Here is a 12,159-nt window from a genome sequence, read left to right on the forward strand (position 1 = left end):
AAGAAAAAAAATCCTTACCTACATTTCGCAATTCGAATAAACTATTCAGTTGTGAACTTGAGAAACAATAATCTGATAAGAATAAAATTTAAAATAAGGGCAAACGAAAAGGATGAAGGCTTTCTAGTATCTCCCATATTCAGTATGCTGCAAGTGGTGGTTCCCTTCCACCAGATTTCAGGATATATGCTAGCTTCCTACATCTGCAGAGTAGATATGAATGGAGGAGGAGTTGCCACATTCATTAAAAACTGCCATAAAATCGAGAATACTAACATTAATAAATTCTGTTTAGAGCAGCATCTAGAAGCATGTGCAACAGATGTAGAGTTCAATAACAGATCCTATATAATAGTGACTATTTACCAAGCAGCTGCAGGAAATTATAATCTATTCATATCAACAAAGTTAATTATGGCAAAGTCTTGTGAGCTTAGTACAATTCGAAGTTACTTGTGTAACCAGTCTATTATAACTGGGACATTTCCTGATTGGCTAAAATATGCAGATGTTAAGCCTCTATTCAAAAGTGGGGATAAAGAGATAACATCAAACTACAGACTGATTTCATTTTTGCCAGCATTCTCAAAAATTTTAGAAAAAGTAATGTATAGGCAGCTTCTCAACCATCTGACCACAAATAACATATAAGCAAGAACACACTTTGGATTTCTGAAGGGTTCTGATATCGAGATGGCTATTTACACCTACAGTGAAAATGTACTTAATTCATTAAATAACAAATTATAAGCAGCAGGTATTTTCTGTGATTTGTCAAAGGCATTTGACTGTGTGAACCACAACATCCTTTTAAATGAATTAGAATTCTATGGTGTCACGGCAGTGCTGCAAAATGGTTCAAGTCATACCTTGGTAACAGGAAACAAAGGGTGTCAGTGCAAGGGACTAGTGAATTAAGTCATCAGTCATCAGAATGGGAAGAAATTACATGTGATATCCCACAAGGATTCATCTTAGGGCCATTGCTTTTTCCTGTGCACATTAATGATCTCTCATCAGTTACACAGCCAGAAGCAGAGTTCATTTTGTTTGCAGATGACACAAGTACTGCAATAAATAGTATGTCGAGTGTAGTTTTAGAAAGATCTGTAAATGATATTTTCATGGATAATAATAAATGGTTTAAAGCCAACATTAAACTTCGAAAAGACTCACTATATCCAATTCAGAACCTGTAAGAGGTTTCCACCCAGTAAATGCATAAAGTATGAAGAAGAGCAGACAGAAGATGTTGACAGTCTTAAATTCCTGAGATTACAACTTGATAATAAATTCAGTTGCGAAAAGCACACCACAGAACTGCAGTAACACCTCAATAAATCTGTGGTTGTAATTCGAGTGGTAGCAGACATAGGTTACATAAAAATGAAAGAGCTTCAAGTCAAACAAAAGTTTTTAGAGTACAAAAGCATGTAATACGTATTATTTGTGGAGTAAATTCATGGACGTCCTGTACATACCTCTTCAGAGAACTGGGTACACTAACTACTGCCTCTCTGTTTATTTACTCCTTAATGAAATTTGTCTTAAGTAATATATCTCTTTTTCCAACAAACAGCTCAGTTCATACATACAATACCAAGAACAAAAATGATCTGCACAAAGTCTTAAAAGCAATTACTTTAGATCAAAAAGGGGGTCAACTACTGAGAAACACTTATCTTCAATAATATGCCAGCAAAAATAAAAAATTTAGTTACAAATGAGAATCAGTTTTTAAACGAGCATGAAAGACTTACTAGTGGCCTACTCTTTCAATTCCACTGACAAATTTTTTAATAGAAACAAATGATGTTTCGTATATACTCACACTATTAGTTGCGGTTGATTGGGAGGTCGTTCCAAGGTGTGGCAGGCAGCGAAAGACGTCCCCGGAGGCTGATCAGAAGGCCTCCCCGATGCGTCTGACAAACCGGTTTCAGGCACTGTCTCTGGCTGAGTCAGATGCAGCTGCCTGCCCTGTTTCAGAGGATCATTCTCAGCCTTCAAGGTACGAGCAATCGCAGAGGGTGGGCTTACTGGTAGTTGGGAGCTCCAATGTTAGGCGCGTAATGGGGTCCCTTAGGGATACGGCGGCTAAGGAGGGGAAGAAATCCAGTGTGCACTCGGTGTGCATTCAGGGAGGAGTCATTCTGATGTGGAAAGGGTCCTTCCGGATGCCATGAAGAGCACAGGGTGCAGCCAGCTGCAGGTGATGGCACATGTCGGCACTAATGACGTGTGTCGCTTTGGATCTGAGGAAATTCTCTCTGGATTCCAGCGGCTATCTGATTTGGTGAAGGCTGCCGGTCTTGCTTACGAGATGAAGGCAGAGCTCACCATCTGCAGCATCGTTGACAGAACCGACTGCGGACCTTTGGTGCAGAGCCGGGTGGAGGGTCTGAATCAGAGGCTCAGACGGTTTTGCGACCGTGTTGTCTGCAGATTCCTTGACTTGCGCCATAGGGTGGTGGGGTTTCGGGTTCCGCTGAATAGGTCAGGAGTTCACTACACTCAGCTGGCGGCTACGTGGGTAGCGGAGGCTGTGTGGCGTGGACTGGGCGGTTTTTTAGCTTAGAAGGCCTCGGGAAAGTACGGGGTGGGCTGCAATGTCAAAGGGTGCTTGGCAATTACAGCACGTGCTTGGATCAAGGAACAGTCGGAATTATAGTTGTAAATTGTTGTAGTTGCGCTGGAAAGTCCCTGAGCTTCAAGGGATAATAGAAAACACAGAAGCTGATATCGTTATAGGTACAGAAAGCTGGCTAAAGCCTGAAATAAGTACTTCAGAAATTTTTACGAAGTCTCAGACGGTGTTCAGGAAAGATAGATTAGGCAGAATTGGTGGTGGAGTGTTTGTGTCTGTCAGTAGTGGTTTATCTTGCAGTGAAGTCGAAGTAGATACTCCATGCGAATTGGTATGGGTGGAGGTTATACTTAACAGCCGACTTAAGTTAATAATTGGCTCCTTGCGGAACAGTTCAGAGAAAGTTTGAGTCTCGTAACAAATAAATACCCCACTCATACGGTTATAGTTGGTGGGGACTTCAACCTACCCTCGGTATGTTGGCAAAAATACTTGTTAAAAACCGGTGGTAGGCAGAAAACGTCTTCCGAGATTGTCCTAAATGCTTTCTCCGAAAATTATTTCGAGCAGTTAGTCCACGAACCCACGCGAATTGTAAATGGTTGCGAAAACACACTTGACCTCTTAGCTACAAACAATCCAGAGCTGATAGAGAGCATCATGACTGACACAGGGATTAGTGATCACAAGGTAGTTGTAGCTAGGTTCAATACAGTTTCTTCCAAATCCATCAGAAATGAACGCAAAATAATTTTATTTAAAAAAGCGGATAAAGTGTCACTAGAAGCCTTCCTAAAAGACAATTTCCATTCCTTCCGAACTGACTATGCGAATGTAGACGAGATGTGGCTCAAATTCAAAGATATAGTACCAACAGCAATTGAGATATTCATACCTCATAAATTGGTAAGAGATGGAACGGATCCCCTGTGGTACACAAAAAAGGTCCGAACGCTGTTGCAGAGGCAACGGAAAAAGCATGCGAAGTTCAGAAGAACGCGAAATCCCGAACATGGGCTAAAATTTACAGACGCTCGAAATTTGGCACGTACTTCGATGCCAGATGCCTTTAATAGGTTCCACAACGAAACATTGTCTCGAAATTTGGTAGAAAAACCGAAGAAATTCTGGTCGTATGTAAAGTACACAAGCGGCAAGACGCAGTCAATACCTTCGCTGTGCAGTGCCGATGGTACTGTTACCGACGACTGTGCCGCTAAAGCGGAGTTATTGACCGCAGTTTTCCGAAATTCCTTCACCAGGGAAGACGAATGGAACATTCCAGAATTTGAAACACGAACATCTGCTAGCATGAGTTCCTTAGAAGTAGATACCTTAGGGGTTGCGAATCAACTCAAATCGCTTGAAACGGGCAAGTCTTCAGGTCCAGATTGTATACCAATTAGTTTCCTTTCAGATTACGCTGATACTATAGCTCCCTACTTAGCACTCATATACAACCGCTCGCTCACCGATAGATCTGTACCTACAGATTGGAAAATTGCACAGGTCGCACCAATGTTCAAGAAGGGTAGTAGGAGTAATCCATTTAACTACAGACCTATATCATTGACGTCGGTTTGCAGTAGGGTTTTGGAGCATATACTGTATTCAAACATTATGAATCACCTCAAAGGGAACGATCTATTGACACGTAATCAGCATGGCTTCAGAAAAGATCGCTCTTGTGCAACGCAGCTAGCTCTTTATTCGCACGAAGTAATGGCCGCTATCGACAAGGGATCTCAAGCTGATTCCGTATTTCTAGATTTCCGGAAAGCTTTTGACACTGTTCCTCAGAAGCGACTTCTAATCAAGCTGCGGAGCTATGGGGTATCGTCTCAGTTGTGCGACTGGATTCGTGATTTCCTGTCAGGAAGGTCGCAGTTCGTAATAATAGACTGCAAATCATCGAGTAAAACTGAAGTGATATCAGGTGTTCCCCAGGGAAGCGTCCTGGGACCTCTGCTGTTCCTGATCTATATAAATGACATGGGTGACAATCTGAGCAGTTCTCTTAGATTGTTTTCAAATGATGCTGTAATTTACCGTCTAGTAAGGTCATCCGAATACCAGTATCAGTTGCAAAGCGATTTAGAAAATATTGCTGTATGGTGTGTCAGGTGGCAGTTGACGCTAAATAAGGAAAAGTGTGAGATGATGCACATGAGTTCCAAAAGAAATCCGTTGGAATTCGATTACTCGATAAATAGTACAATTCTCAAGGCTGTCAATCCAACTAAGTACCTGGGTGTTAAAATTACGAACAACTTCAGTTGGAAGAATCACATAGATAATATTGTCGGGAAGGCGAGCCAAAGGTTGCGTTTCATTGGCAGGACACTGAGAAGATGCAACAAGTCCACTAAAGAGACAGCTTACACTACACTCGTTCGTCCTCTGTTAGAATATTGCTGCGCGGTGTGGGATTCTTACCATGTGGGATTCACGGAGGACATCGAAAGGGTGCAAAAAAGGGCAGCTCGTTTTGTATTATCACGTTATAGGGGAGAGAGTGTGGCAGATATGATACACGAGTTGGGATGGAAGTCATTACAGCATAGACGTTTTTCGTCGCAGCGAGACCTTTTTACGAAATTTCAGTCACCAACTTTCTCTTCCGAATGCGAAAATATTTTGTTGAGCCCAACGTACATAGGTAGGAATAATCATCAGAATTAAATAAGAGAAATCAGAGCTCGAACAGAAAGGTTTAGGTGTTCGTTTTTCCCCCTCGCTGTTAGGGAGTGGAATAGTAGAGAGATAGTATGATTGTGGTTCGATGAACCCTCTGCCAAGCACTTAAATGTGAATTGCAGAGTAGTCATGTAGATGTAGATGTATTAGCATTGTTATATCAGCTTAAGAATAGGATGTATTGTATATACTCATGCTATTATTATTGTTATTACAGCTTTAAATAAAATAAAAATATGAAAAAAAATAATTGACATTTTCCACATCCATGAGGATCTCCTCAGCATGGATCTATAGACTGAAAAACTAATCTAATCTAAGATTTCCAGTTGATGGGAAAATAAACATTGCATCTGTACAATGGAATCTCCCTGCTGTAAGGAAATAAAGCTTTACTACATATTGAAATGTACATTGATTGTTCCTAGTAAATCATTTTTATATGGTTTTTAAATATATAGAGTAAATGAAGGACATACTAGTCACCCCCCCCCCCCCCCCCCCATGAACCATGGACCTAGACGTTAGTGGGGAGGCTTGCATGCCTCAATGCCTCAGTGATGCAGATCGCCATACCGTAGGTGCAACCACAATGGAAGGGTATATGTTGAGAGGCCAGACATACGTGTGGTTCCTCAAGAGGGGCAGCAGACTTTTCAGTAGTTGCAGTGGCAACAGTCTTGATGATTGACTGATATGGCCTTGTAACACTAACCAAAACGGCCTTGCTGTTCTGCTACTGCAAACGGCAGAAAGCAAGGGGAAACTACAGCAATAATTTTTCCTGCGGACGTGCAGCTGTACTGTATGGTTAAATGACGATGGCATCCTGCTGGGTAAAATATTCCAGAGCTAAAATAGTCCCATATTTGGGTCTCTAAATGGGGACTACTCAAGAGGACGCCATTATCAGGAGAAATAAAACTGGCATTCTACTGATCGGAGCATGGAATGTCAGATCCCTTAATCGGGCAGATAGGTTAGAAAATTTAAAGAGGGAAATGGCTAGGTTAAAGTTAGATATAGTGGGAATTAGTGAAGTTCGGTGGCAGGAGGAACAACACTTATGGTCAGGTGAATATGGGGTTGTAAATAAAAAGTGAAATAGTGGTAATGCAGGAGTAGGTTTACTAATAAATAAAAAAATAGGAGTGCAGGTAAGCTACTACAAACAGCATAGTAAACGCATTATTGTGGCCAAGATAGACATGAAAGACCATGCCTACAACAGTAGTACAAATTTATATGCCAACTTACTCTGCAGATGATGAAGAAATTGATGAAATGTATAATGAGATTAAAGATATTATTTAGGTAATGAAGGGATGAAAATTTAATAGTCATGGGTGACTGGAATTCGACAGCAGGAAAAGGAAGAGAAGGAAACATAGTGGGTGAATGTGGATTGGGGGTGAGAAGTGAAAGAGGGAGCCGTCTGGTTGAATTTTGCTCAGATCATAACTTAATCATACCTAACACTTGGTTCAAGAATCATTAAAGAAGGTTGTATACATGGAAGAATCCTGGAGATACTATAATGTTTCAGATAGCTTATATAATGGTAAGACAGAGATTTAGGAACCAGGTTTTAAATTGTAAGACATTTCTAGAGGCAGATGTGGACACTGACCACAATCTATTAGTTATGAACTGTAGATTAAAACTGAAGAAACTGCAAAAAGGTGAGAATTTAAGGAGATGGGACCTGGATAAACTGACTAAACCAAGGGTTTTAAGTTTCAGGGAGAGCATAAGGGAACAATTGACAGGAATGGGGGAAAAATACAGTAGATGAAGAATGTGTAGCTCTGAGGGATGAAGTAGTGAAGGCAGCAGAGGATCAAGTAGGAAAAAAGATGAGGGCTAGTAGAAATCCTTGGGTAACAGAAGAAACATTGAATTTAATTCATGAAAGTAGAAAATATAATAACGCAGTAAATGAAACAGGCAAAAAGGAATACAAACGTCTCAAAAATGAGATCGACAGGAAGTGCAAAATGGCTAAAAAGGATGGCTAGAGGAAAAATGTAAGGATGTAGAGGCTTATCTCACTACGGGTAAGATAGATACTACCTACAGGAAAATTAAAGACACCTTTGGATAAAAGAGAGCCACTTGTATGAATATCAAGAGCTCAGATGGAAACCCAGTCTTAAGCAAAGAAGGGATAGCAGAAAGGTGGAAGGAGTATATAGAGGGCGATGTACTTGAGGACAATATTATGGAAATGGAACAGGATGAAGATGAAGATGAAATGGGAGATATGATACTGTGTGAAGAGTTTGACAGAGCACTGAAAGACCTGAGTCGTAACAAGGCCCCAAGAGTAGACAATATTCCATTGGAACTACTGACAGCCTTAGGAGAGCCAGTCCTGTCAAAACTCTACCATCCGGTGAGCAAGAAGTATGAGACAGGTGAGATACCCTCAGACTTCAAGAAGAATATAATAGTTCCAATCCCAAAGAAAGCAGATGTTGACAGATGTGAAAATTACTAAACTATCAGTTTAATAAGTCACAGCTTCAAACTACTAACACGAATTCTTTACAGACAAATGGAAAAATGTGTAGAAGCTGACCTTGGGGTCAGTTTGGATTCCGTAGAAATGTTGGAACACGTGAGTCAATACTAACCCTACGACTTACCTTAGAAGAAAGATTAAGGAAAGGCTAACCTATGTTTCTAGCATGTGTGGACATAGAGAAAGCTTTTAACAAAGTTGACTGGCATACTCTCTTTCAAATTTTAAAGGTGGCAGGGTAAAAAAAAGAGAGTGACAGGCTATTTACAATTTGTACAGAAAGCATATGGTAGTTATAACAGTTGAGGGGCATGAAAGGGAAGTAGTGGTTGAGAAGGGAGTGAGGCAGGGTGGTAACCTTTATCTGACGTTATTCAATCTGCATTTTGAGCAAGCAGTAAAGGAAACAAAAGAAAAGTTCAGAGTAGGCATTAAAATCCATGGAGAAGAAATAAAAACATAGAGGTTCGCTGATGACATTGTAATTCTGTCAGAGACAGCAAAGGATTTGGAAGAGGAGTTGAACAGAATGGACAGTGTCTTGAAAGGAGGGTATAAGATGAACATCAACAAAAGAAAAACAAGGATAATGGAATGTAGTCGAATTAAGTCAGGTGATGCTGAGGGAATTAGATTAGGAAATGAGACACTTAAAGTAGTGAAGGAGTTTTGCTATTTGGGGATCAAAATAACTGATGATGGTTGAAGTAGAGAGGATATAAAGTGTAGACTGGCAATGGCAAGTAAAGCACTTCTGAAGAAGAGAAATTTGTTAATATCGAGTATAGATTTTAGTGTCAGGAAGTTGTTCTTGAAAGCATTTGTATGGAGTGTAGCCATGTATGGAAGTGAAACATGGACGATAAATAGTTTGGACAAGAAGAGAATAGAAGCTTTCAAAATGTGGTGCTACAGAAGAATGCTGAAGATTAGATGGGTAGATCACATTACTAATGTGGAGGTATTGAATAGAATTGGGGAGAAGAGGAGTTTGTGGCACAACTTGACAAGAAGAAGGGACCAGTTGGTAGGACATGTCCTGAGGCATCAAGGGATCACAAATTTAGTATTGGGGGGCAGCGTGGAGGGTAAAAATCGTAGAGGGAGACCAAGAGATGAATACACTAAGCAGATTCAGAACGATGTAGGTTGCAGTAGGTACTGGGAGGTGAAGAAGCTTGCACAGGATATTGTAGCATGGAGAGCTGCATCAAACCAGTCTCAGGACTGAAGACCACAACAAAAACAACAACAATACAACAACTTAAAAAAGTATATTTATTAAGATCAAACAATCTGTTAGTTGCTAAGGTGAACATTGTGACTCATTTTCACCAAAAACAAATTGAATGGAAAATAGTCTTCGTAGCAACACAACCACATCACTCCGCTGTAATGAATAAATTATTCAAATGTGAACTTGAGACATATATATATCCAATTAGAATAAAATTTAAAAGAATGCCATACCAAAAGAAAGAAGGCATTCTAGTGTCTCACTTTCACCAAAAATACATTGAATGGAGAGTAATCTCTGTAGCCGCACAGCTACATCAGCCTGCTGCTTAGAACAAAACTTACTACATTTTGCAATTACAATAAACTAGTAAACTGTGAACTTAAGAAATATATCTGAAAATAATAAAATTTAAAAAAAGGACATACCAAAAGAAAGAAGGCTAGCTAGTGTCTCCCACACTCATTATGCTGGTTGTGGTGGTTCCCTTCTACCAGATTCACAGCAGAGCGGAAAATAAACATTGCACCTGTACAATGGAAGCTCCCTGCTGTGACAAAATCAAGATTTACTACATATTGTAGTGTACATTAATCCTTCTTAGTGATCCTTTTATATGCATAACAAATATGTAAAGTAAATGAAGAACATCTAAAAAAGCATATTTATTAAGATCAGAATACCTGTAACTTTGTAAGGAGCATGTTATGTCTCAATTGTACTAAACGCATATTGAATGGAGAATAATCTTTGTAGCAACACAACCACATCACATTGCCGTAAAGAAAAGAAAAAAAACTTTACTACAATTGGTAATTCAAAAACACTAGTAAACTGAATTTGAGAGATATATTAGAAAAGAATTAAATTTTAAAGAAGGCTATACCAAAAGAATGAAGGGTAGCTAGTATCTCCCACACCCATTATGCTGGTTGTGGTGTTTCCCTTCCACCAGGTTGCAAGTCGATGGGAAAATGAACATTGCACCCGTAGAATGGAATGTCCCTACTGTGAGGAAATAAGGATTTACTACATATTGTAATATACATTGATTGTCCTTAATGACCTTTGTGATATAATTTATAAATATATAAAGTAAATGAATGGCATACCTAACATGTATATTTATTAAGATCCGGAGGTCTGTAAGATGGTAAGGTTCACACCATGTCTCACTTGCATAAAACATTATTGAATGGAGAACAATATTTGTAGCAAAACAAGCACAAGAATAAAATTTAATAGAAGGGCATACCAAAAGAAAGAAGGCTTTCTAGTATCTCCCATAGTCAGTATGGTGCATATTTTGGTTCCCTTCCACCAGACTGTAGACGATGGGAAAATAAACATACCAGTACAGTGGAGTCTCCCTGTTGTGAGGAAAGTTAGACATACAACATTTTTTAGATATACAACATTTTGTAATGTACATTGACCATTCTGACATGATTTTTAAATATATAAAGTAAATGAAAGACATATCTAAAAAAAATATATATATTAAGATCCAAAGATCTGTAAGTTGGTAAGATGCAGGTTTTGTATCATTTGCACCAAAAACACATTGAATGGAGAATAATCTTTGTAGCATCACAACCACATCACCCTGCTGTAAAGAACAAAATCTTTACTACATTTTGCAATTAGAATAAATTATTTAACTGAGAACATGAGAAATATATCTGATAAGAATAAAATTTAAAAGAAGGGCATACTAAACAAAACAAGGATTTCTAGTTTGTCCCATAGTCAGTATGATGCATGTGGCTGTTCCATTCCACAAGGTATCCAGTCAATGGGAAAATAAACATTGGACTCGTACAATGGAATCTCCATGCTGGGAGAAATAAAGATTTGCTACATATTGTAATGTACATTGATTGTTCATAGTGGTCACTGAGATTTGATTTTTAAATATTTAAAGTAAATGAAGGACATTCCTAAAAATGTATTTATTAAGATCCGAGAATCTGTTAGTTGGTAAGGTGCACATTATGTCTTATTTGAACCGAAAACACATTGAATGGAGAATAAACTTTCTTGCCACACAACATGATAACTCTGCTGTAAATAACAAAACCTTCCCACATTTCACAATTCAAATAAATTATTCCACTGTGAACTTGATGAATATAACTGATATGATTATAATTCAAAAGAAGGACATACCAAAAAAGAAGACTTTCCCAGTATCTCCCATGTTCAGTATGCTGGATGTGGTGGTTCCCTTACACCAAAATCCCATTCTATGGTATAATAAACATTGCAACCATGCAATGTAATCTCGCTTCTGTGAGGAGAGATAGATTTACTCCATCATGTCAAGCAAATAAATTTTTCTTTGTAAACATACCGATACAACATCTAACAATATAAAGCACTAGAAGGACATACATAATTAATAAGATTTAGAAGTTTGGAATATCTGTTGGTTAATATTGTACATGCGGTGTCTCATTATAAAGATATACCAAAAGAAAGAAGATTTTCCTAGTTACTCCCATAGGATTTGGTGGTTCCCTTCCACCAAAAACACAGTTGACGGAAAAAAATTGCAGACATACAATGTAATTTCCCTGCTTAGAGGAGAGAAATATTTTCTTCTTAGTGAATATTGGGATATGAATATGTAAAATATAATGCAAAGGAAGGACATTCTTAAACAAAGCACAGTCTTTCTTGGCGTATTCCACTGACGCATTCTTCTTGCGTTATCAGCAGAGTGGTGGCGTAGTCTTGTCGCAATGTTTCAATGAGTTTCATACCCATCATTTTCTGGTGAAGTGTTGGGATGCTTTGTTCTGCATATCTATATGTCGAGCAAGCCACACGTGGACTCCCGCTGAGATCATCCGAGGAAGTGAGGAGGGAGACCAGCAGGGTACTCAAGAAAGCAAGAATGCCTGAGAACAACATTTAAGCAGAAGAGCACAAGGCACTGATGAACCTTCACGATCACAGGGGTCTAGCGGTCTTAGCAGCAGACAAAAGCAATGCGACAGTCCTACTGAAGTCGGAAGATTACTGGTAGAAGATCTACATCTTAGTGAAAGGTCCAGCATACAAAGAAGTGGGGAAAGACACAATTGCTTCTGTTACAGGCAAGACCATCAA

General features: G+C 39.0%; 1 long non-coding RNA gene across 1 annotated transcript; it reads right to left on the bottom strand.

The window, feature by feature from the left end:
* Window positions 1–1,870: 1,870 nt before the first annotated feature.
* Window positions 1,871–11,326, bottom strand: LOC126278323 (uncharacterized). The gene is made up of 3 exons (XR_007550686.1): window positions 11,215–11,326; window positions 9,474–9,595; window positions 1,871–1,980 (listed from the first exon to the last, which is right to left on the bottom strand). It is a non-coding gene; the product is annotated as an uncharacterized LOC126278323 (long non-coding RNA).
* Window positions 11,327–12,159: the final 833 nt, after the last annotated feature.

The sequence above is a fragment of the Schistocerca gregaria genome, chromosome 6, assembly GCF_023897955.1.
Source record: "Schistocerca gregaria isolate iqSchGreg1 chromosome 6, iqSchGreg1.2, whole genome shotgun sequence".
In the NCBI taxonomy this organism is placed as follows: Eukaryota; Metazoa; Arthropoda; class Insecta; order Orthoptera; family Acrididae; genus Schistocerca; species Schistocerca gregaria.